Source organism: Stenella coeruleoalba (assembly GCF_951394435.1).
Source record: "Stenella coeruleoalba genome assembly, chromosome: 11".
Classification (NCBI taxonomy): domain Eukaryota; kingdom Metazoa; phylum Chordata; class Mammalia; order Artiodactyla; family Delphinidae; genus Stenella; species Stenella coeruleoalba.
In genome coordinates this window covers 13,021,608-13,046,303 of record NC_137157.1, presented here as the reverse complement: position 1 = coordinate 13,046,303, position 24,696 = coordinate 13,021,608, and positions in this window count along the sequence as shown.

The window sequence follows — 24,696 nt, the reverse complement described above, 5'->3', positions numbered from 1 at the left end:
ATTTATATTAACTTATGATAACTTAAATACTTAAGGATTCAGGAGGATTTTATGTTTTAGTAGAATTCAAATGCTTGCCTGAAATCATTAAGTTCCAGAAACATAATTTTCAATATCCCTGGGTAAAATCTTTTGGAGATTCTGGTTTGCAGACTTTTGGCCCAAGAAATCTTACCACCTGAGGTTAGAAAAAGTAAACCACTGAGAGTCATAGACCCTCAAGGTTCTGCTCCTCCTTCAGCTTGCTCTGTGACCTGGTCTAATCATGGAGATCGTTCTGGGCCTTGGTTACTCCCCTAATAGAGAGGGTGGACTTGGTGTCCTGGCAGCTCGGATCCTCTATAGGGTGCCTCTCTTTCCTCACCGTACACTGGCCAACTCTGAACGTGGAGCTGTAAAGTCCCTTTTTGTATGACTATCAGCCCTTGGAGAATGTCACCATGTGTCTAACTTCTCCAAAGGGAACCCCTGCCACTGCTTTCTCTTATTCTGAACCAGGAACAAGTTATTAATCCACACCCTACCCACCCAATGGGCCATACGGCCACAAGAGCTGTTGTTGGTGCCTTATAATAGGCTGGAATATGTCTGTCCCCACCCAGCTTGCTGCATCCCTTAAACCTGCTCCAGTCAGTCTCCCATCTCCACCTTTTCATGGAAGTTGCTCAAGTCAAAGTACTAATGACTTCCATGGTGCCAAACCTGAGCCACTACTCAGTCTTCATCTAACTTGTTTATCAGGAGCATTTGACACGTATAATGACTCACTTCTCATTGGACTCTTCTCTTCACTTGGGTCTTAGGACAACAGAATCAAATGGCTCTCCTGCTACCTTCCTAGAGGCATCTTTTCAGGGTCTCTCTGTGAGACCTCTTGCATTTCCTGAACTCAACATGTTGGGGCAACTTCCCCACGCGAGGACTCAGTTCTAGGTGCTCTCTACATGGTTGTACTCTGTCTCAAAGCTTTAAGTACCAGCTATAGGCTGTTAATTAACTGTGAAATTTCTAGTTCCATCTCAGAGCTCTTTGTCAAACTGCTGATTCCTATGAACAATGCTTACTTGACATCTCCACTCAGAAATCCAACAGGCGTCTCAGACTTAGCATGTCCAGTAGCTTACTCTTGATTCCATCCCGAATCCTGCACTTCCTGTATTCTTTCCCGTCTTTGTAAATGGAACCTTCATCCTTCCAGTAGCTTAAGCCAGATATCTTGGAGTCCCACTGAGTCCTTGCTTTTTCTTACACTGCATTCCAGTGCCTCATCCGGTCCTTTCTGAGTTACTTTCTAGATGTGTCCTTGGTCTCCCCTCTTCTCACCTTCTTCATTGCCTCTGGACTTTGGCCATAGCTGCCTCCTACTCAGTCTCCCTGCTTCTATTCTTGTTTGAATCCAAATGCTACACAGCACACAGAGCAAATCCTTACAAAGCTTCTGTCAGTTCATGGCGCTTCTCTGATAAAACTCTCCTCTGACTTGCTACAGTGCACTCAGAGTAACATGCCAGCCTCTGATGTTGCAGCTCCTGACCCATCTCTCGTCCTTCTATTCCACCCTCTCCCTGCATCACCCTGCTCCAGCCACACTGGCCTCCTTGCTCTTCTCAACACCTCACATGCCTTCCCCCCTTGGGTCCTCCTGCTCTTCCTTTCTCAGGAACACTTCCCCCAGCTACCTCACCATTTGTTCCATCATCCCAAACCAGCCTCTGCTCAGAGGGGACCTCCCCAGAGAGGCCTTCCTGGACCATCTTATATAAAAGAGTGCCTTTCATCACTCTCCAGCCCCTTTACCTGCTCTATTTTTCTTCTAAATACTTCTCACCCCCTACATGTTATGTATCCACTTATTCATTTATGGTCTGTCACACCTCACTAGATGTAAGCTTTAGGAGAGATGGAACTGGATTTTCTGTTTACTGTTGTTGCCCGGCATCTGGAACAAAGCTTGACATGTAGAATTTGCCCTATAAATACTTGAATTTGCCCTATAAATACTTATCGAAAGAGAGCCGAGCTCTTTCCCTTTTCTCTCAAAGTCGGCTCTCACATACAACTTATATGCAGACTCAAACATATACACACCACCACCGTTCTTACATACCCTCTGATACACTTACTCTTTATCCCTCTCTTATTTACACACCTACAAGGTTTCCACAAAGTCCCCTGCATGTGACTCCCCCTAACACCAGGTGAAACATAAGACCAGCTCACAGGGTCTACTGACATAGAAGATGGTCAAAATAAAATTTGAAATCTGTGTGGAGAGTGCAATAGAGCATACAGAAAATTTTAACAAATCTTCATAAGGACTTTAACGCCATACAGTAGGCTCTGGTAGCTACCTGTGTATGCACACTCAGATTCATATATACACTCTCACACCCCCATATGCACATTCACATACATTTACTATCACACAGATATACATACACAGACATGTACCTACTCACTTGATCGTACCCCCTGAAAACTCATACACCTATGAGCTTTTCCCCACAGAAACCTACATGCTGCACACACACGCCTAGACACCCAACTTTGCCTTGTGTACACCTCATCATGCTAACGTGCTCAAACACACTTATACCTTAAAGAGATACTCACACTCTCTTGCTGCCTCTCCATCTCCACATACTGACACACAAAAACGACTCACAAACTCTTGCCAACTTATTATTCACATGCATAATCACAGAAACACCTAGTCTAGCGCTCTTAGACACTCCAGCCTATATTTACACCACGTTTACTAGAACACTCAAGTCCATTTGTGGGTACGAACACACACACACATACTTTAAGAACTAATCTAAACTGCCACATCGTGTTGTTATGGCAACAAAAGCCCTCCAACTGCCTGGGAAAGTACAAGGACACATGGAGACAGAAGCCCAGAAGCAACTCTGTGGAGGGTGGGCCATGTGATTATGAAAATGGTACTCAGAATGGAGGTCCTTCCTTCCTACTTCTTTGAGAATATCAATGATGTCAGATGAGACCTCCCCACACTTCCTGTGGGACGCTTAAAATATACATTTATTTGCGTTTACACCTCCTTTCTCCCAGGCTCATAGGCTGTGGTCTCTTTTCTGCGTGTGGACATCCTCCACCAGTGCTGTTGATCTCATGCTCTCCCACCTCAACCCAGACACTGTATTTTCAGACTCTCTCTCCCTCTTGGCTACTTCCTTTCAGATGAAGAAAGTACTCAAATGTCTTCTGTAGTAAGAAACCCTCCCTCAACCATTTATTTCCCTCCAGTTGCTTCCCTCTTTCATCTTCAGAGCCAAGGTCCTCAAAAGAATTCTTAAAAAAAAGAGTGGATATATGTATATGTATAACTAATTCACTTTGCTGTACACCTGAAACTAACTCAACATTGTAAATCAACTCTACTCCAATAAAATTTTTTAAAAAATAAAAATAGCAGATATTGTTTTTTTAAGAAAATAATTTTCTACACTTGCTGTCTCCACTTCTTTACTTATCACCATTCAGTCGCTACCATCAAGATCCTCCGTATCTATTGACTGGCACTGCCCCCAGCAAAGTCACCGTCGTCCACTCTGTTGATAAATGCAGCGGACACTTTGCATCCTCAGTGACATTGACTTGCTTTCCTTCTGTTGCGATTCTCTTTTGATCTCTGATCATACTTCCTTCAGCGGCTTTTGCAGCCTTATATTTCTCTTCTTACCCCTTATATCTTCTTATTTCCCCAGAGTCCTGTCCTGGATCTTATCTTTTCCCCTCTATTCAGTCTGCATACACTTGAAATCATCTACTCTCACAGGTTCAACTACTGCCCAGAGCTGTTCTTTGTATTTCAGACCCATGTATTAAAACTTTGCTAAGAACCTCCACCCAGATATGTCTCAAGCACCTGAAATTGTACTGAACTTAGTATATCTCCCCCAAACCCTGCTCTTCTAATCCATACTCTCTATGTCCTTGTATGACACTACTAGGTGCTTCTCCTCCCAAAGCCAAGAATCTGGCCATCATCTTAGACTATTTCTCACTCTCCTGGACCCAGTTAGTTAACAAGTCCTTGAGATTCCATATATTCTCCATCTCTCAAAATTTTTATTGTTCTCAAATATTTTTCATTTGCCTCCTTTCCCATCCAAAAAATCCAGAAGCATGTTATCTCCCACCCACCTATTCAAATTATCTTGTACCTAACCTTCCTGGTCATGGTATTTGTCATCTTTAAACTCTTCAGTACTTTCTTTAGCCCACAGTGTAAATTTTGTATCCAAACAAAAACTCTTGCCTCGCTTTTTGTTCTGCTGTCCCCTCCCCTTTGTACCTCCTTAGTTTTGGCCAGATGGGTATTTCTGAACTTCTCTGATAATTCCAGGCTGTTCAAGCCTCCAAGACTTGAGTCATGCTGCCTAGAATGCCCTTGCTCTCTGTTCCCTCCATGGCTTCACCCGACGGGTAGTTGGTCATCTGGTCATCTTTAAAGACTCAACAGTCTCTGCCTCCTTGCTGTCTTTACTGACCATTTTCACCCCTTTCTCCTTTGCTCCCCTACTTGATCCTGGACAGGCTTCTATTGCTGCAGCTATAATATTGAGTACCATTAGGGTAGGTCTGTCTCCATATTGGATACCATTAATGTAGGTCTATCTCCTTATTGAGTACCATTAGTGTAGGTCTGTCTCCTTACCAGACTGAAGGTTAAGGAAGGCACCTGGACACCTTGGACAGCACCATATTGCATATATCTGCGCTCAGTCAATTGTGTGTTAACAACCTACTTGGTGCTGTTATAGATGAAGTACTAAGTACACAAAGGCTATGGGAGCACCAAAGAGGGAGTAACTAACACTGACCTCTGAGATGTAGCCAAAGCAGTGTTGCTGATTCTCAAACTATGGACTGAATCCAGCAGAAACACATTTTGGTTGACACATACAGTGTTTGTAAGAAAACTAGATAAGTTCCTAATTTACTGCAGGCCTACTACTCCCTTTAATTACATCTAATGCCTTCACATATTTTTGTTACCTGCCTGGTTCCTGAATGCTTTTAAGTTCATGGCCCCTAATTTAGACAGAGGCAAGATTTGGGGCATAGAAAGAACAGAAAAGGGCCCTCCTCTATTACATAGTGGTTAAAAGAGGAGATATTTTGGAATCAAATGGACTGTGTTTGAATCACTCACTTACCAGCTACATTAGACAATTTAATTCACAATTACATTAGATAATTTAATTCACCGTTCTGGGCCTTGGTTTTCTTCCATTGTCAACACAGGGATATTAAAGGTGCCTAAATCACTGTGTTGATATGAGGACTAAATAAGTAAATGCACTTAAAGCACTAGAACAGGGCACTCAATTAATGTTAGCTATTATTTGTTACTATTCATTGGGCAGAGGAAATAACAGGGGCAAAGGCCTCAGAGTTTGAAAGCACATTGCATGCTTGGGGAAAATTAAGAAACTAAATGAGGATGGAGTATAAAATGAATGGGTGGAAAGAGTTAGAGATAAGACCTCATTGTTTTGCTAATATTAAGCCAAAGGCAGAAAGCAAAATAGGCACTCAATACATCTTAGTAGGGAGAGTGGATGATTGAATGAATAGATAAATGTTCCCAAGGCTCTCATTGACTGGAGAGTCTGATCACCATGTGGCCTGGGTAAGAATGAAAGGGATTCATTCATGGTTCATGTTTTGAATTCCTCTTGTGTGCCAGGCACTGTACTAGGTACTTATAAGATATCATTGAACGAAACAAAGATCTCTGCCCTCCTGGACCTTACATCCTAGCAGGGCAAGACAGGAAATAAATAGCATGCACAGCAATTAAGTAAATCTGTAATATATTGGAGTACAGTGAATGCCGTACATCTTCGCTGCTGGGGGGATTAGACTAGGTGGCAAAGGTAGTGGCAGGGATACTCTTTGGATGCTATGGGTTGGTCCAGGAGAGGGTAATGGTTGGTAACTGTATCGCAGGGGGAGAAGGATCAGGTGGACCAAGGGGTTGGAGTTGGGGAGGCAGGCAGCTTTATTAAATAGGGTGGCAGGTGTAGGCTGCTTTGAGAAAGGATATTTGAGCAAAGATGTGAAGTAGGTAAAGAGTTAGCTATGTGGGTAAATGTGGGAAGAGCACCCTAGGCAGAGAGAAATGCTAATGCAAAGGTCCTGGGGCAGGAGCATGTTGTGTGTGTTTGAGAAGCAGTAAGGAGGCCTGAGGGGCTGGAGTGGAGCGAGGGAGGGGAGAATAGCAGGAGGACAAAGAGGTGGGAGGAACTGGACCATGGAAGGCCCGGAGTGTCATCATAAGGACCGTGTCTGTCACTCTGGAGACATAAGGAGTCATTGTAGGGTCTTGAGCCAAGGAGTGGCGTAGTCTAACTTCTTTTTTTAAAAGGATCCCTCAACTTTTGCATAGCAATTGGGACTGTGTGTGGCAAGAGTAAACGCAGAGTCTTACTAGGAGGCAGGTGAGAGATGAAGATGGCACAGAAGGAGAACACTCCTTAGGGCTTGGGAGCTCAGGAAGGAAATAACGTTGCAGTGACCACTAATTTGTGACAGTGAATGGGTCCAACTGAGGTAGCAAATTCAGCTGGGTCTCCGGTCTGCACAGTTCTGATCCTTTGCTTTGCCTGCTTCTCTTCTAGAATGACCCCAACTCTCCAACCACTTATCAGTTTACAAAAAATAATAATGATATCTGTCACAATAGCAACAACACGGATCTGAGAGCACCTAATATTTATGTAGCATCTAGTATGAGCTAAGCATGGTTTGAAGTGCATTACTTCTATTAAACATTTAAAAGTATGAGTTGGGTTCTATTCTTACCCTACTTACAGGCTAGTGAATTGCCCACAGTCACACAAGTAATAAACGGCAGAGCCAGGTTTGATTCTAGGCTGTACAACTCGAAGACCCAGACCCTTTGCCACTATTCTGTGCTATTGCCCAAGTCATAAAAATGTAAATTCAAGGACTTTTGCCTGCTATTCATTCTTTATTCTATAAATATTTTTTTAAGTTCCTTGCTGTCACCAGCTCCTGTAAAGTGAATCAGGCATAGGAGTAGGCAATTAAGGGTTTGGGGATGATTTGTGAAGAGGCCACTTACATGAATTTAGTGTCTATCTTTAGATTTTTGTATCCTCAGTTTTTAATTGTGCAAATATTTTATGAGTTTTTTTCCAATATGATTTAAGCTATCTTTGTATTTTCTTTCTCTGAAGAGATATACACAGTTTTTAGGACGTGGAAGTCCGACTGAATTGTTACAGTTCTTCTTGTTGTTGTTACTATAAAAAGAATTAATTTTGCTTTGTACTTCTACAAACAAGAATGTCTTGGTATCTTCTTGGATTTCTGTAGGGAAAAATTTTATTACAAATTTCAAACCAAAACACCTCAGAGAATCCTAAGCTCCCTACCATTTAGTTACTCATTTCTTGTGAAAATTGCAGTCTTTAATTTTTTAATATAATTATTAAAGATATGGAAAAGTACTTAGAGTACCTCTAATGGGTTAAATTAATAACACTAATTTAATCTTATAAATTCCAGTTTTTATCTACTCCTAATTTGTTTATTCAATCATAACGTGTCTATACAGTGCCATAATCTGGATGGTTTCAATAAAATGGATTTTCTGAATTTAGAGTTGACATGCATCAGTTTTGAAGTATTTATAAAGAAATGGTGAGTGAGAGGGTTGGCGGCTGTGGTGATGAAGTGTGTGTGCCTATGTGTCTGTGTGTGTATCAGGGTTTTTCAACCTCAGCACTATCGACATTTGGGGCTGAACAATTCTTTGCTGGGGAGGGAGGACTGTCCTGTGCTTTGTAGGATATTTAGCAACATCCCTGGCCAATACTCACTAGATGCTAGTACCACCCCTCTCAGTTGTGACAGCAAAATACTATGTCTTGTGGCTACATTTTTCTGACTCTTGTATCCAGGGATGGAATTTTCATTAGGCAGTCAATAATTATTTATTTATTGGATGAATAAATTAATTAACTAATAATGGCAGATCTTGGTTCTGGCACTGCCTGTGAGTTTGTACCATTTACTTATGCTCTTCGAGATTCACTTGTGTCATTATAATAATTCCTACCTCATCATGTTAAGAATCAATGTAATAATTTGTGTTAAGTTTCTTGTACATAGTAGGAGCTCAATATATATAAGTAGATGGAGGCCACCTCTTCTAAACCTAATCTCATCCCCTCTCAACCAACGTCACCATTTTCTTGATCCTGGTCTAACTCAGGGAGTGGGAGACAACCTCAAATTCTCCCTAATCACACTTGAAGGATGAGATTCTGATAATGAATGAAAGACAAATTTGTCATAATGGGGTTTGATTTTCATATTGCTAGGTTTGAAAGCAATTTTAGAGGAAAAAAAAATCATGTGTCCTAAATGGTTAATGATCTTCAGCAAGCAATCTGTCCAGCATGAGAAAGATTTCTTTTGCAATTTGACAGCTGATCTATGATCAGGTTCTGCCTGGCTGCTCCCCTAAGCCCCTCCCCATAGCTCTCCATGGGGCTCAGTGAACACCCTATGGAAGAAGAAAGCCCAGACCTTTTATTACATGCATTTCTGATTTCCCAGAAGTTTCTCAACAGAGGAGGACTTGCAGATGCCTACCAGATGTTGCTTTATCTTGTGGGAGAGAAATGCCTTCTCCAAGTGTTTTGAGGTTTATGCTTGGTAGAATGATAGAGCTGGCATATTATTTCCTTTCTTGTTATCCTTTATTCATTCAATAAACATTAATTTAGCAACTACTATCTCGGGGACTGTGATTGCAATGACAAACAACATAGTTTCTACCACTAAAACTCCCAATTCAATAAGGGATATAGAACAAATAAGCAGACTATTGTGATAAAGATTGGTTGCTGCTCTGAAAGGAAGGGCACAGGTGATGCAGGAACCCAGAGGATGGGTGCTGACAGCATTCTGTGCTGGAGTCAGGGAGGGCTTCCTGAAAGAGGTGTCGGGAAGGATAACCACTCATTAGACAGACAGGGGAGTAAGAGCTATTTTAGGCAAAAGGAACTGCATCTGAGAAGAGGTAAAGTAGCCTAGCATGCAAAGGAAATAGCAAATTATTCAGGAGAGGAGTTTTGTGTGCCAGTCAGAGGGGGTTAGTAAATGAGGACGAAGAGGTAGACAGGATCCAGATCATGAAAATCTTAGGTGTCATATTTAGGAGATTAAGCTCATTTTAAGGCTATGGGGACCATAGAAAATTTTAAGCAAGGATGCATTCCAGTCCTAAAAGACTGGACAAGGAATCAAGCCTACCAGTTAGATCTAGAATTGAGTGCAGTGGCAGCCTGCTGATTAACAGACACACTGCTACCCAGGATCCCCATCTCCTTGGTTACCTTGCAGCCGGGTGTAGCCATGTGACAGAGCCCTAGCCAAAGAGATACAAACCCAAATCATGGAAGGAGCTCTAGAAGAGCACTTAAAAGGGACAGAGCTTAGATTCTTTGTCTTTTTTCTCTTCCTCCACCATGGATGTTGGACATGAGATCCTAAGTTACAGTATCCCTCTCGAGACCATGAGACAACAAGCAGATGCTGAAAGACAGGAGATCCCAGAGACATCATCTGGACATTCTTGAATTGTGGACCCTACACCAGCATCCATTTACTCTAGATTTCCTGGTCGTGAGAAAAATTAACTTTTCAGAGTGTGAGCAATGTTTAACTCAGGAATTCCTGTTTGGTACAAATGCCTTTGATAGCCACCAGCTTAATCTCAGCCCCCAACATGATTCTCTGTTCTTCTCACCTACCACATAAGACATGAATCCTCTCCTTAGTGCCTCACTAGGGGTCCTGTGGCCTGTTGATCGTCTTCAGGATGGACAACCATCTTTCTTCTGGCTCTGGTTCTGGAAGGCTCTCTTCCTTCCACCCACACACCTTCCTTTTCTTTCTTCCTTCCTCCCGTTTATATTTTCTTTTGCAATCTTCATATTTTGTTTTAATTTCAATTGTTTCAAAACCTCAAAAATTCTCTCTCCTGCTATTGCCTCTCACCATTGTTTGAAAATTAGAACTTCTGTTAGTTAAAAGTCAATATTTTAAAAAGTAAAAAGGCAAGGCACAGAGTGAGGATAAATAAATGGATGATAGATAGATGATAGATAGATAGATAGATTGATAGATTGATAGACAGAAATAAAGAACTTGTATTCTAAGTATATAAAGAACTCTTACACAGTGCTAAGAAAAAGATAAATAGCATAATTTTTAAATGGGCAAGATATTTTAAAAGGTGCTTTACAAAAGAGGGTGTACAAATGATTATTAGACCTATGAATGAAACGATACACAATCTCATTAGTAAAGGTTTTCCTCATTTATTCTTTTTTAGAATTTGAATTCATTTATAAGTGAACAAAAACATACATTCTTTCTTTTTTATGGAATTCTTCAACAGCATTTATTTTATGTAAAGCAACTCAGAAGTATTTATTATTATAATCAGTTTTTATTCTTTAAAAAATAAATTCAAAGGATAGCATACACACAGAAAAGTGTACATATCATAAATTGAGTGAATTTGCACACTGTGAATACACCTTGTAATTCCACCCAGATTAAACAATAAAACATCACCAGTACCCAAGAAACCTGCCTGTACCACAGCCTCTGACAACTCACTCCTTATCAAGGCAACTGTGGTCTCACTTATATATCCACAGATTAGGTTTGCCCTTTTTTATTTTAGTTAAATGGAATTGTTCAGAATATACTCTATCATCTATCACCTATCTACCTATCCTTACTCTGTGCCGGGCCTTTTTATTTTTTTTTTAATGCTGTCTAATTAACAGAAGTTTTAATTTTAACTTGATCAAATTATCCAATTTTTTCCTTTAACATTAGTTTCTTTGTATCTACTTTGACAAAACTCTGCCTATCTTAATGTCACGAATATATCTCTTATGTTATCTTCTAGATTCTTTATTTTCTCTTTCACGTTTAGATTTACTATCCATTTATTGATTTTTAAATGATTAAAATTTTATTCAGTAAAATAAATTTACTCAGTTGCAAATTATTCAGTTCAATTCAATTGTAATTTATTCAATTATAACTTATTGAATTGAATTTTATTCAACTATCATTTTTTGCAAGTTTTTATTTACACAGCTTTGATGTAGTATAATTTACATATGATAAAACGAATGCATTTAAAGCGTATGAATTTACATATGATAAAATGAATGCATTTTCATAAGCTTTGACCTATGTGTATACCAATGAAACTATCACAGAAGTCAAGAAAATAAACATATAGATTATCTCCAGAAGTTTATTAATGCTGTTTGTCATCCCTCCCTCCTTCACCTCTCCACCTTACACCCTCCCCCAGTCAGCCACTGATCTTCTTTCTGCCCTACACATTAGTATGCATTTTCCAGAGGTTTATATAAATTAAATCAACTGTATGTACCTAATTTTGTCTGTCTTGGTTTTTTTGGTTTGTTTTTTGCGGTACGTGGGCCTCTCACTGTTGTGGCCTCTCCCGTTGCGGACCACAGGCTCTGGACCCGCAGGCTCAGCGGCCATGGCTCACGGGCCCAGCCGCTCCGCGGCATGTGGGATCTTCCCGGACCGGGGCACGAACCCGTGTCCCCTGCATTGGCAGGTGGACTCTCAACCACTGCACCACCAGGGAAGCCCCATTATTATGTGTATCTTATTATGTGTATCTTAATTTGTATTTCCTTTATGACCACTGATACACACTATTTTAAGTGCTTATTTGCCATCCATATATTTTTCATAGAATGTCTGCTAAGTCATGTGCTCATTTATTGAGCTATTCTATTATTATTGAGTACTGAGTTCTTTATGTATTACAAGTCTCTTATCAGATATGTAATTTGCTAATATTTACTTCCAGTCAGTCATTTGTCTTTGCATTGTTCTAAAAAGTATCTTTTGAAGAGCAGAACTTCTTAATTTTAATGAAATTCAATTTATCAATATTTTATTTTGTGGATCATGATTTTAGTTTGTATCTAAGAAATCTTTTCCTCACCCAAGATCACAAATAATCTTTTCTATGTTTTCTTCCAGAAATGTTACCATTTTAGGTTTCACATTTAGGTCTATGATTCTCTTAGAGTTAATTTTACATGATGCAAAGCATAAATATAAGCTCAGATATAGATGGTGGATGATAGATTGATCAACCATTGCTCTTGCAATGAAAAAATATAGTTGTATATCGTATATAGTTGAAAAAAACCATAAACTCTATCCACTGAGTTGTTTTTGCACCTTTATCAAAAATTAATTGCCCATGTAAGTGTGGGTATATTTGGAAAAATCTCCATTGGTCCATTGATCTATTTGTCTATCTTTACACCAGCAGATATCTATCTTGATTTATGTAGCCTTAGAATAAATCTTGGAATCAAATAGTTTCAATCCTTTGTACTTTTTCAACTGCTTTTGGCTATTTTTAGTTCTTTGTATCTCTATATGAACGTTAGAATCAGCTACAAAAAAAATTGGGGACAATTTTTATTGGGATTGTGTTGCATCTGCAGATCAATTTGGGGAAAAAAACTAACATCTTTTTGAGTTATTGGGTTTTTCAATCTATGACACATCTCTTCATCTATTTAGACCCTCTTTTGCAAGGTTTTATAGTCTCCCATGTACGTGGATTTATCCCTTTGCTAGGTTTATCCCTAAGTACTTTTGATGTCATTAAAATGGTATTGTTGCCATAATTTCACTCTTTGATTGTTCATTGTTACTATATAGGAACACCATTGATTTTGTGTATTGGTGGTGTATCCTGCAACATTGCTAGATTCACGTATTTGTTCTGGTGGTTTTGTAGAGTCTGTGTGATTTTTTTAATGTAGATGATCATGTCATCATTGAATTCAGGCGTTTTACTTCTTTCTCTTTGGGATTCCTTTTATTTCCTTTCCTCGCCTTCTTACACTGACTAGAATTTTCAATTCAATGTTGAGTATAAGTGTTGAGGGTGGACAGCCTTATCTTGTTTTTGATCTTAGTGGGAAATCATTTAGTCTTTTAGTATTAAACGTTCCTTGCAGGTTTCCAGTAGGTACTCATTGTTGGGTTAAGGAAATTCCTTTTTATTCCTAGTTCACTGGGAGTTTTTTTTTTTTAATCAAGAATGGATATTGAATTTTACAATGCTTTTTCTTCTTTTTTTTTAAATGATCATATAATGTTTCATTTTTAGTCTGTTAATATGGTGAATTACTTTGGTTTTCAGATGTTTAAGGACAGCTGATTAGCAAGTTTGAATTTATCTGCAACTCATGAGTAGTAGTTTCCTATTACTGCTTATCAAGTTACCCAAACTTAGTGACTTAAAACAACAAAATTTATCCTCTCACAGTTCCAGATATCAAAAGTCCAAAATGAATCTTAAAGGACTAAAATCAAGGTGTCAGTAGGCCTGGTTCTTTCTGGAGGCTCCAAGGAGGACACTGGTCCTTGCCTCTTCAGCTTCCGGAGGCTGCTGGCTTATCTTGGCTCCTGGCTACATCACTCCACTCTCTGCTTCTGTTGTCACATCACTTTCTCCTTTGTCTCTGACCCTCCTGTGTCCCTCTTATAAGGATCACTGAGAGCACAGCAGGCCCACCAGAATAATTCAGGATAAACTCCCCATCTCAAGATCCTTAACTTAATCATATCTGCAAAGTCCCTTTTTGCCAGATAAATTAACACTCACAGGTTCTGAGGATTAGAACATGGAAATATCCGGGGGGCCATTATTCAGTCTACTACATTATGTAACATACCATATTCACAGATTGGAGATTAAGCCATAAACATCTTTGGGGGGCCATTATTCTGCCTACCATTCTCCTTTGCCTACAATTGTTCCTTCTGAACATACCAACAGACAGATACTGGAAGTTCTGTATCTACTCTTCATACCTCTTAACTCTTCTCTCATATTTTTCAACTCTTCGTCTTAGTGCCCCCTAGTCTTAGGCTAATTACTTGGTTCAGTCTTTTAGCTCATTAACTGAATCTTCAGCTCTTCATATTCTCTCATTGATTTATTAATATATTTTTTCTAATTATCCTATTTGTAAGTTCCGGAACTATGGTTCTATTTCACAGCAGATGGTTTTTTAATCTCCCTAAGGATATTAACTCTATTTATTCCGAAGCACTTTCTCTATATCCTCAATTGTACTTGGGGTTTTTTTTTGCGGGGCGGGGGGACAAACTATTCAGTCTGATGCCTCTTTCGAGGTGCGTGTTTATTCCAATATTTGATGATTCTTGGCTGTTCTTGGTCAATAGCTTAAGGCTAGACTGAACACTAGAGTGGAAGCTATTATACACTTTATTCGATTGGCTGCCTATCTTCGTTTACCTGTCAATGAATCTAAATTCATTACAAACATTACAAAAGCATTTAATGAGTGATGACAAATGAAGGGAAGGGTGAATATATAAAGTTTTTGTGCCTTAACATCTGAGTGTCATATCTTGTTTCTCTGGACACAGAACATGTTAAGTCTCCCAAGTTAAACCTACACTTCTGACTACTTTGTTGGAGACCTTGACAGGAACTGACTTTTTCAAAAATGAAATGTTCTCTATGTTTGTACGTATATTCTTACAGATTTACCTCAGACTATATGTTTATTTCTCCAGTGCCAACACTTATGCTAAGAGCCCTTCCAAGAAAAATTATTCCCTTTGTTTTTATATTAGTTCTCAAGGCTTTTTCCCATGGGCAAAAGCCAATGCCACCAGATGTTCAAAATGGAGGAGGGAGAGAAGTTCAGTGTGCACAGCTGTTTCCAATTTAGTCCTTTAATTAATTTATCTGATGATTTCCTCATGTTCCCTCTAGACCTTTGTATATGTTCACTCTTAGCTCGGCATTTCTTGGGAGTTTCTGTGGGAGAATTAGCTTTAACATCAGTAGTTGCTTCTCCTCAGAGTTGACTTTTTCTGTACTTGTTTCTTCTTTAGACCAATCCAATATGCCTTATTTTTCTTTCCCTTTGATGTTTTGTTTTTGGTGTTCTGATTTATAATCACAACTGGAATTGCTGGGTCATCAAGTATGTTCATCATCGTCTATAATAGATACTGTCACATTGTTCACCAAAGTGTTTGAAACAATTTTCAACCTCACCACAGCATATGAGTTCCCATTTATCCACATCCTCACAATACTTAGTATTGTCATATTTTTAAAATTTTGCTTAACTGGTAGGTATGAAAGGGTATCTCGTATGTTTAATTTTCATTTCCCTGAATATTGGTGAAATAGAGTATTTTTTCATATTTTTGGGGGTATTTTGTTATTTCCTCTGTAAATTAACATTTTATTAGTTAATTTATCTTTTTGTTGCTAAGGGATTTCTTATATGTTCTAGTTAGTAATTCTTACTGATCATATTGAACTGCAGGTATCTTCTACCAATTTGTGGTCTGTCTTTATACTTATTTACATAAGTTTGATTTATAAAATTATTGATTTTAATGTAGTATAAGGTAACTTTTCTTTATGCTCTATGTTTTTGTGTTTTATTAAAATAAAACTTTGCTACCATAAGTTTATATAGCTAGCCTTCTCAATTTTTTTTTTTTAAAGATTAAAAAGATTGCTTGTTATATTTAGGTCTTGAGTTCACCTAGAATATATTTTTATATATGAATGAGTTAGGAATCCATTTTCCCCCTATACATAATCAAATAGCCCCACATCTTTCACTCAATAAACTTTCCTTTTTCCACTGGTCTGCAATGCCTATTTTCTTTCTTTCTTTCTTTCTTTCTTTCTTTCTTTCTCTCTCTCTCTCTCTCTCTCCCTCCCTCCCTCCCTCCCTCCCTCCCTCCCTCCCTCTCTCCCTCCCTCCCTCTCTCTCCCTCTCTCCCTCTCTCCCTCTCTCCCTCCCTCCCTCCCTCCCTCCCTCCCTCCCTTCCTCCCTTCCTCCCTTCCTCCCTTCCTCCCTTCCTCCCTTTCTCCCTTTCTCTCTTTCTCTCTTTCTTTCTTTCTTCACGGGCCTCTCACTGTCGCGGCCTCTCCTGTTGCGGAGCACAAGCTCCGGACGCGCAGGCTCAGCAGCCACGGCTCACGGGCCCAGCCGCTCCGCGGCATGTAGGATCTTCCCGGACCGGGGCACGAACCCGCGTCCCCTGCATCGGCAGGCGGACTCTCAACCACTGCGCCACCAGGGAAGCCCTGCAATGCGTATTTTAATTTGTTAAGTCTCTATTTATGCAGTTTTGTTTCCAGGCTCTTTATCCTAGTCTATTGTTTGATTTGTCTATTCCTTTTAAAAGCCATGTTTTAAAAATATTATGTATTTAGAGAATTTATTTTTGATATTTGATAGGGCATGTCCCCTCACCAGATTTTTCCCTCTCAGAAAGAAATTGGCTATTTTGGGCCCATCAATTTTCCAAATAAATTTTAGAATCAATTTGTTAAAGTCCACAAATAACCCTGTTGGGATTTTAACTAGAATTATTTGAACATTTACACATATTTGGGCATAAGAGACGGCATTGTAATCTTAATGCTATCAGGATACACAGGCTATTTTCCCATTTTTGTATGTAATTTACACAAACCGCCACACGGCTTGTGGAATCTTTGTTCCCTGACCAGGGATTGAACAGGGGCCCTCGGCAGTGAAAGCACAGAGTCTTAACCACTGGACCACCAGGGAAGTCTGTATACAATGTTTTATAACAATACTATGTCATAATATTCATCATAAAGGTCTTGCACACTCTCTTTAGACTTTTTTTTCTCTGTGTATCTAATCGTTTTTCTGCCTTGTAAATAACCATTATCTAATTAACCATTTGTTGCTGGTGTATAGGAAAACAAATATCTTTTGTATGATTATTTTATGTCCAGACAACTTGGAAAATGTGCTTATTATAATTTGCTCGTGTCTCTGAGTCCATATTTACCCTTTTCCTAAGAACACCAGTCATATTGGATGTGGGGTCTGCTCTACTTCTGGGTGACCTCACCTTAACTATTTACACCTGCAATGACCCTATTTCCAAATAAGATCACATTTTGAGGTACTAAGGATTAGTACTTTAACATATGAATTTGGGGAGTGGGGAGACACAATTCCACTCATGACACCAAGTTATAAAAATGCTATATATATATATATTTACATGTGTATATAATACTACACATGATTATATTATATACAATAATGTAAATATCTTTTATATAGATACAGTATATACATATTATATATTTGTATATTCATATATATGTGAAAGTACATCTACTTTGCTTTCTATTTTATCTATTTTATAGTTATTTTTCTCTTTTCCTGACTTTTTTTTTTTAAACATCTTTATTGGACTATAATTGCTTTACAATATTGTGTTAATTTCTGCTGTATAACAAAGTGAATCAGCTATATGTATACATATATCCCCATATCCCCTCCCACTTGTGTCTCCCTCCCGCCCTCCCTATCCCACCCCTCTAGGTGGTCACAAAGCACCAAGCTGATCTCTCTGTGCTATGCAGCTGCTTCCCACTAGCTGTTTTACATTTGGTAGTATATATATGTCCTGACTTGTTTTTAATTTATCAAATAGTTTTTTGTTCGTTTTTTCTTAGTTACACACTGTTGCTATTCTCTTTGTATTAATCATTAAAATTTAATTAAGTGTACAATCTCCTACAGAATTATACAAGGAACTTAGAAGAATTTCGCTATCATATGAGTATATTATTTTTATTATTACCCAGTATATTGTTATTTCCAAGTTGCCTTTAATACACTTCCAAGTTAGTTGTTGTTATTATTATCATTGTTTCATATAGATAATACTTCTAAAATTCTCTACCACATTTATCTGTTAAATTGCTCACTACTCCTTCTCATATCTAAGTCCTTCCTCTGGACACAAGTTTCTTCTTCCTGACATGTCTTTCTGACATTTGTTAGTAAGGAACTTTTAGTAATAAACTGACTCTTTTTTTTCCTGGTAAATAATAAGTTATTAATTTTAAATTGAAGCTATTTTTCTCTCTGTCTTTCCTTCTTTCCTGCTTTAGCAAATTTCCTCTGTTTTTGTGTTCTTCAGTATTATAACAATGTGTTCAGATGTGGATTTTTAAAAAATTTATCCTAATTGGTATTCATTGTTTCCTAAATCTGAAAACATGATTCTTTTATCAATTATGGAAAATTTTACCCTTTGTATCTTCAACAGTTGCCACATGCTCCATTCTCTCAATTTCTTCCCTGGAAATCTGATTCAATATGTCTTGTAAATTTCTGTTTACTCTCTGTGCCTTACCTGTTCTCTCTCTTTTACTCTCTGGGTTGCATTCTGAAAGTCTCCTAATATTTATTCCATTTCAAAAATTTGTCTATTCTCTTTTTAAAACCATTTACTAAACTGCTAATAACAATAAGTGTATCTTTTTTTTATTTTTTATTAGAGTATGGTTGATTTAAATTGTTGTGTTAGTTTCAGGTGTACAGCAAACTGAATCAGATATACATGTATCCACTCAATTTAGATTTTTTGACATATACACACTACTATATATAAAATAGATAACTAATAAGGACTTACTGTATAGCACAGGGAACTTTACTCAGGACTCTGTAATGGCCTATATGGGAAAAGTATATCTTATTTATAAGAAGATCTGTTTGGTTCTTTGTCAACCCTACTTTGTATTTTTTATTGTATATTGTTCATTTTGTCTATTTTCAATTCAGCTTTTAATTTTCTATGTGTATATATATATTCTGAATCAAATAATTCTATTTGCTGAGGTTATTGTGGCTCTAATTCTGGTGTTTATTCTTTCTGCTGCATCTTTCTCTCTGATTTGATTTTCTCATGCTTTCCTTCTTGAACTTGGCTATCTTCTTCAGTACATCTCCAGCTTTCAAAACCCTGTGAAGCTTAAACTGAAGGCATTTCTTTCCTGAGAGATTTTCATTTGTTATTGAGAGGGACCCTGATGTGCTTGGGGTGTCTCAGAACCTCAATTCCTCCTAATGGGCAGCCCAGGAGTATAAATATACAGGGGAGATGTTTTCCCTCCCAAAGCCCATGCTGCAACAGGTGCTTCCCCTTGCAGTCTCCTTTGTTACAGGAGATATTTTTTTCCTAACACGCTATTTACCCACAGTGTAGCCTCTTGAGGGTTCCAGGTTTGTGCAGAGTTTCAGTTGCAAGAAGAAAACAAAGACCTTGTTTTCTTCTGTGACAGCCACTAAAACTCAAACCTCTTGGTTCATAAGCATAGCAAATGCTCCCAGGATCGACTCTACATGGGTGGCAGCTTACAACTTGAATGTTCACATCTCCCTCTGTTTCAGATCCCTGGAGATTTATCCTTCTTTCTCAGAAGCTCAGCTATGCATTTAAAAGAACGCTTATAATATTTTATCCATCATTTCCAAGTATTTTTTTTTTATTCAGGAGTTTTTCTAAAAGTTTCTCAGATAGTCAGAAGTAGAGATATTCTGACTTCTTTCTATATTTTAAGTATACATCAAAAGTGGCCCACTGATGGTATCCTTTTACATTTTCCAGTGCTGTTCAGTATTTACTCTCTTTTATAATACCTTTTCTATCATCCAAAGGGATTTTTATGCAAAAGGTATAAAAAGCAGGTGAATTCAGTCTACTCTCTTGACCCAGTTTTTGAACTGGGTCTTGAAGATTGAGTGAGTCCTTGCCAGGTAGAAATGGAGACCAAGGCAAGGCAGTTATGGAAACACATAATTTCTTTAGGTAACAATGAAAAATTAAATACAGCTTGAAAGCACTATCCATTAGGACAGAGAGACAAGATACATCTAAAAGTTAGGTAGGTTTAGATGTTATTAAAAAGGGTCTTACCTGATACAATAGGAGTCTGGGTTCTGCCACATAATTCGGCAAAACTAGTTGTCAGTTATTTATTAGTTACTAGTTGGTAGGCAGTGTACTGGAGATTTTACAGATGGTATCCTTATCATCCTCATTTTATAAATAAAATGGGCAAAATGGGATTTAGTTTCCTAGGGTTACACAGATCCCAAGGGGGTGGAGCCTGACTACAGAGCTCATGAATTCAATTAATTTCTTCAGTGTTCCCCAATAAACAAACATAAGTTGGTAAACCATTATAAGATAAAAGTGAAGTACTAAGACTGGTTACTTAGGAAGATTATTCTGGTGCGCACCTAGAGTGAAGAATGAAGGAATGACACACCTTAGCACTCTTAGCTGCTTCTCAGCTTAGAGAAGAAACCTGAAAACCAGAGGGAAGGACAAAGGAAGGGCTTGCAGGTCATTGTAAAGGCCTGTACCTCTTCTTGAGACAGGAAGCCACCTGAGCGTTCTAGCGGAGGAGTGAAATCCTTAGGAATTTTTAACGAAACACTGTCATGACTATATGAAGAAAGAATTAAGAAAGGGTTAAAGCAGAGAAGTATGCGTTCCTGCGTACTCTGTTACCTTTATTTATAAGGATAGGATACTTGGGCCTCCCTGGTTGACAGCAGAGGGGAGAAATACAAGACAGTTCAAAGACACCAGTTCTTGGAAGACAAGCTATGCAGAATAGTCCATGGGTGACCATATTCTCTTTCTGAAGAGAAAAGGAGGTGAGGACAGATCTTGGTGAGGTGGGAAAATGGGAGGAATAATACGGGTAGGGAGCACCAATGATAGGAATGTAAGTCACATTCCCTTTGGTTAACATTTATACCCCTACTTAAGAAAATCTCCAGAGAACTGGGAAAGAGACAGGGGCTTTGCCACATGGAAACATTCTATGCAAATGAGAAATGATTGACAACACCATATTCATATTACACATATGCTCTCTCATTTGATACTTCAAACAACGCTGAGAGACAAATGTTGTTACTCTCAATTTATAGATAGGAAACTGAAGCTCAGAGATGTTATGTAACTTTCCTGAAGCCAACCACTACTGACTGGCAGAGATGGAATTCAAACAGTTTTATGGCCCTAAAAGGTGTCCTTTTGAGGACACCATGCTGGGAAGAAAAATTTGTCTTAATCAAGGTGAGAATTATTCTGCAGTGCATTGGAACTCAGAGGGGAGCCCAAGGAAATAGCAGTAGCAGCTCAGACAAACACATCCTGGAGGTGGCTTTTAATTTCTCTAATGTTTTCAAGTATGTCACTCCTGGGATAACTCTCACTGGTGCTGGCGACAGTTCCTCCTTCCAGAATTCAAGTTTAGTTCTAATTCTTGAAGCCTCTTTTTCCTCCCGTGGGTCAGAAACCAGAGCTCCTGAGGGCGCCCCAACCTGTTCTCATCAAGGCAGCTCTGCATGCCCCAGGGGCCTATGTTATTCTAAACCCTCACCTGCCCTTGCTGCTTCCTAATGATGGAACCTGCTGATATCACACCAGGGGAGATGCATTTAGGGGGCGTCCCAGGGCTCTATTACGCAGCTCTGCTTTTGTAGCCGGCGGTGTGGGGGCAGGGATATGGAAATATCTTCCTTTCCATCACCGTGGGCAGTGTGTGTGTGTGTGTGTGTGTGTGTGTGTGTGTGTGTGAGAGAGAGAGAGAGAGAGAGAGAGAGAACTGGTTCCTCCACTTCTCCAGATAAAAATACCCAACTACCTTCTCTTCTGTTTCTCTTTGTTCTAAAACGTAGAGTTCACCGTCTTGTGCATAGAGGAATCAGATTGATGTAAAAATTTCATGGGTCCAGAGAATGAGACAAGAGGATATTCAAGGAAGAAAGGAGTGGGAAAGAGTCTAAAAGAAAGACAAACACACCGAATTCCATCAGTGGATGCTATAAATAGAGCCAGACAGATGTCAGGTCATATATAAGGTTGATCACTTCCTGCCAACTTGATAGGTTCAATTTACATTACTAAGTTCTTGTTTTATGTTGGGTTTGGGATATTAAGGTTTTTTCCTACCTTTTGAGGTAGTCATTGTTAGCTGCCTTTTACGAATGAGGAAAGTGACATTTCCAAAGATTAAATGATGTGTCCAAGTTCATTCAGCTCTCAGTATCAGAGGCAGGATTCTAACCCAAGCCTTTCTAAGCATCTAGGACTCTTTCCACCACGTTACCCTACTTCCTTTTCCAAGAGTGGCTAGGAATTGGAATCCAATAGAGAAAATGGATGCTGTGGAAGGAAAAAGGGCACAGAAAAATGAGTTTTGTTCACTTATCTCTGCATCCACGTTGACTATAGATCTGGCACAAGGTACTCATTAGCCGTCTCTACTTCGTGCTTTTGCTCACGCGCCCTGATGTCATACCGTGTAATTGCTCCCAGAGATCCTATTCTGCTCTCCTTCTGGTCCCCTCTCCAGTTGGCAAGACCCTTAGAATTCAATTCTATTCATCAGGAAAACAGGAAGTGGCCCAATGTGCTGGTCTCTGAAACACCAGGGAAAATAAATATGGCCACAGCTTAGGAGGAAAAAGGGAAAGAGGTGAGATCAGGATCAGATCTAGAGGTCGGGGGCTACGTCACATTGGCTGCCAGGCACATAATGGGATGTGTTCACTTATTCAACCAATATCTGTGACTATATACTAAGCCCCAGGCATTAGCCTTTTTGCTAGGGATATAACTAGTGAAATAATAAAGTATCTCTTCCACACAGAGTTTATACTCTAGTGGGGGGAGTTATACAATAAACAAATAAACAACAATAGTATGTCAGCTGGCAACAAGTGCAAAGGTGGAAAATAAAGCAAGTAACAGGATGACAAAGAGTGAGGGGAGCTGTCATTTTAGGGTGTTTGCAGGAGACCTCTATGGAGAAGCGTCATACGAGCAGAGAACCCAATGAGGCGAGAGTGAGTCGTGTGGTTATCTGGTGGGGGAAGAGTGTGCTGGTGGAGGAAACAGCCGGGGCCCGGGCCGTGATGTGGATGCACACTTAGTGTATTCAAGGAACTGCAAAGAGCCCCGTGAGGGGAGGGCTCAGGGGGAAAGCAGGGGGCCAGAAACATTTAGGACCTGAGGCCAATTGTAAGGTTTGGGGTTTTCATGAGTGATGGGGGAAGCCATTTTGAGGGTTTTAGGCTGAGACGTGAGATATTCTGACATGTTTTAAAAGCATCTCTCTGGTAGCTGTATAGAGAATAGATGATGCGTACAAAGCCTGAAGTGGGAGGACCAATTCGGAGGCGTCAGCGTATTCCAGGAGAGAGGCGATGGTGACTGTGACCTAGGTCTTATGAGTAGGAGTATTGGAAAATGTTTGGGTTGTGGATGTATTGTGAAGTCAGAGCTAACTGAATTTCCAGACATATTGGATATGAGGTATGGGATGAAGTGTAAGGAATGACTCCGACCATTTGGCCTGAGTAGCCAGAATAATGGAGTTCCCAGTTACTGGGGTGTTGAAGACTGGGGGCAAAGGTCAGGAATTCAATTTTGGACACGTGACCCTTCAAATGATTATTAACTAAATGAGTGGAAAGTTTGACTAGGCTTGGATATATGAGTCTGGAGAGGAGAGAGGAGGTCCAGAGTAGATTTACAGCTGGAAATGTATACCACTGGGAAACACTAGCTAAAGCCTGAAATGAAATGAACTGAGATCATCCAAGAAATGATTGTTGCTAGAGAGGAGGTCAAGGTCTGGGTCCTGCAGCATAAAGCTGGCGTTTAATCACCAGGAAGTTAGGAGAAATCAGCAAAGGATATTAAGAGTAACTGGTGAGTTATCAGAGATATACAGGAAACAAATTTTAAAATGTATTTGCACTGAACTGACCTATTCTGACATCCTGAGGACTGGAACCTGACATGATGGAAGGACAGCACTCTTGGTTTGGGGATTAGTGTCTCCAGGGTTGATGTACCACCTGTTTCCACGTGGCTTTCAGAAAACAAGTGGCATGGCAGCAGAAGAACAAGAGCAAAGCCCAGGAGGGATTTCAACTGACAGTGGATTGTGAACCCATGTGAGACATCTTTTCAAGAACACCTAAAATAATTAGGGACTAGCTTGAAGGGACCCATGTAGGGTAATCAGGCTTCTGAGGACTTAGTTTGAGAATAAAACAGAAGTGTGATGAAACTCTGAAATTGTAAATTAAGAGAGATTTGATTACCAAAAATGTTTAAATTTTCTGCATATTTTTAAAAAATGAAAGAATGTCAAAAGAAAACAATCTGCAAAAAATTGCAAACTTATTAAAGAAAAGGATTATTTTTTTAACCATACCAAAAGCTCTACACAGGAAAAACACTAATGACCCAGTTTGAAAAATGAGCAAAGATAGAAACATACAGTTGTAGAAAAAGAACTATAAATGACCAATCAATGAGAAGAGGGATGCTAAATCGCTTTTGTAATTTAAAAATGCAAATTTAAACAGTGAGATATCATTTGCCACCTTTCAAGTGTACAAATATTAGAAGGATTGATAATATTCACTTTTGTCAAGGGTACAGAGAAACAAACTTTCACACAATGGTGATGGAAGTATATATTGTTGCATTTTAATGGAGCAATTTGTTAATATCAATCAAAATTTTTAAATAACTTTTTAGTTTTAGAATTGTTTTGAAGTTACAGAAAAATTAAGAAAATGGTACAGAGTTCTCCTATGCCCTGCACCCACTTTCCCTTATTATTGACATCTTACGTTACTAAGGTATATTTAT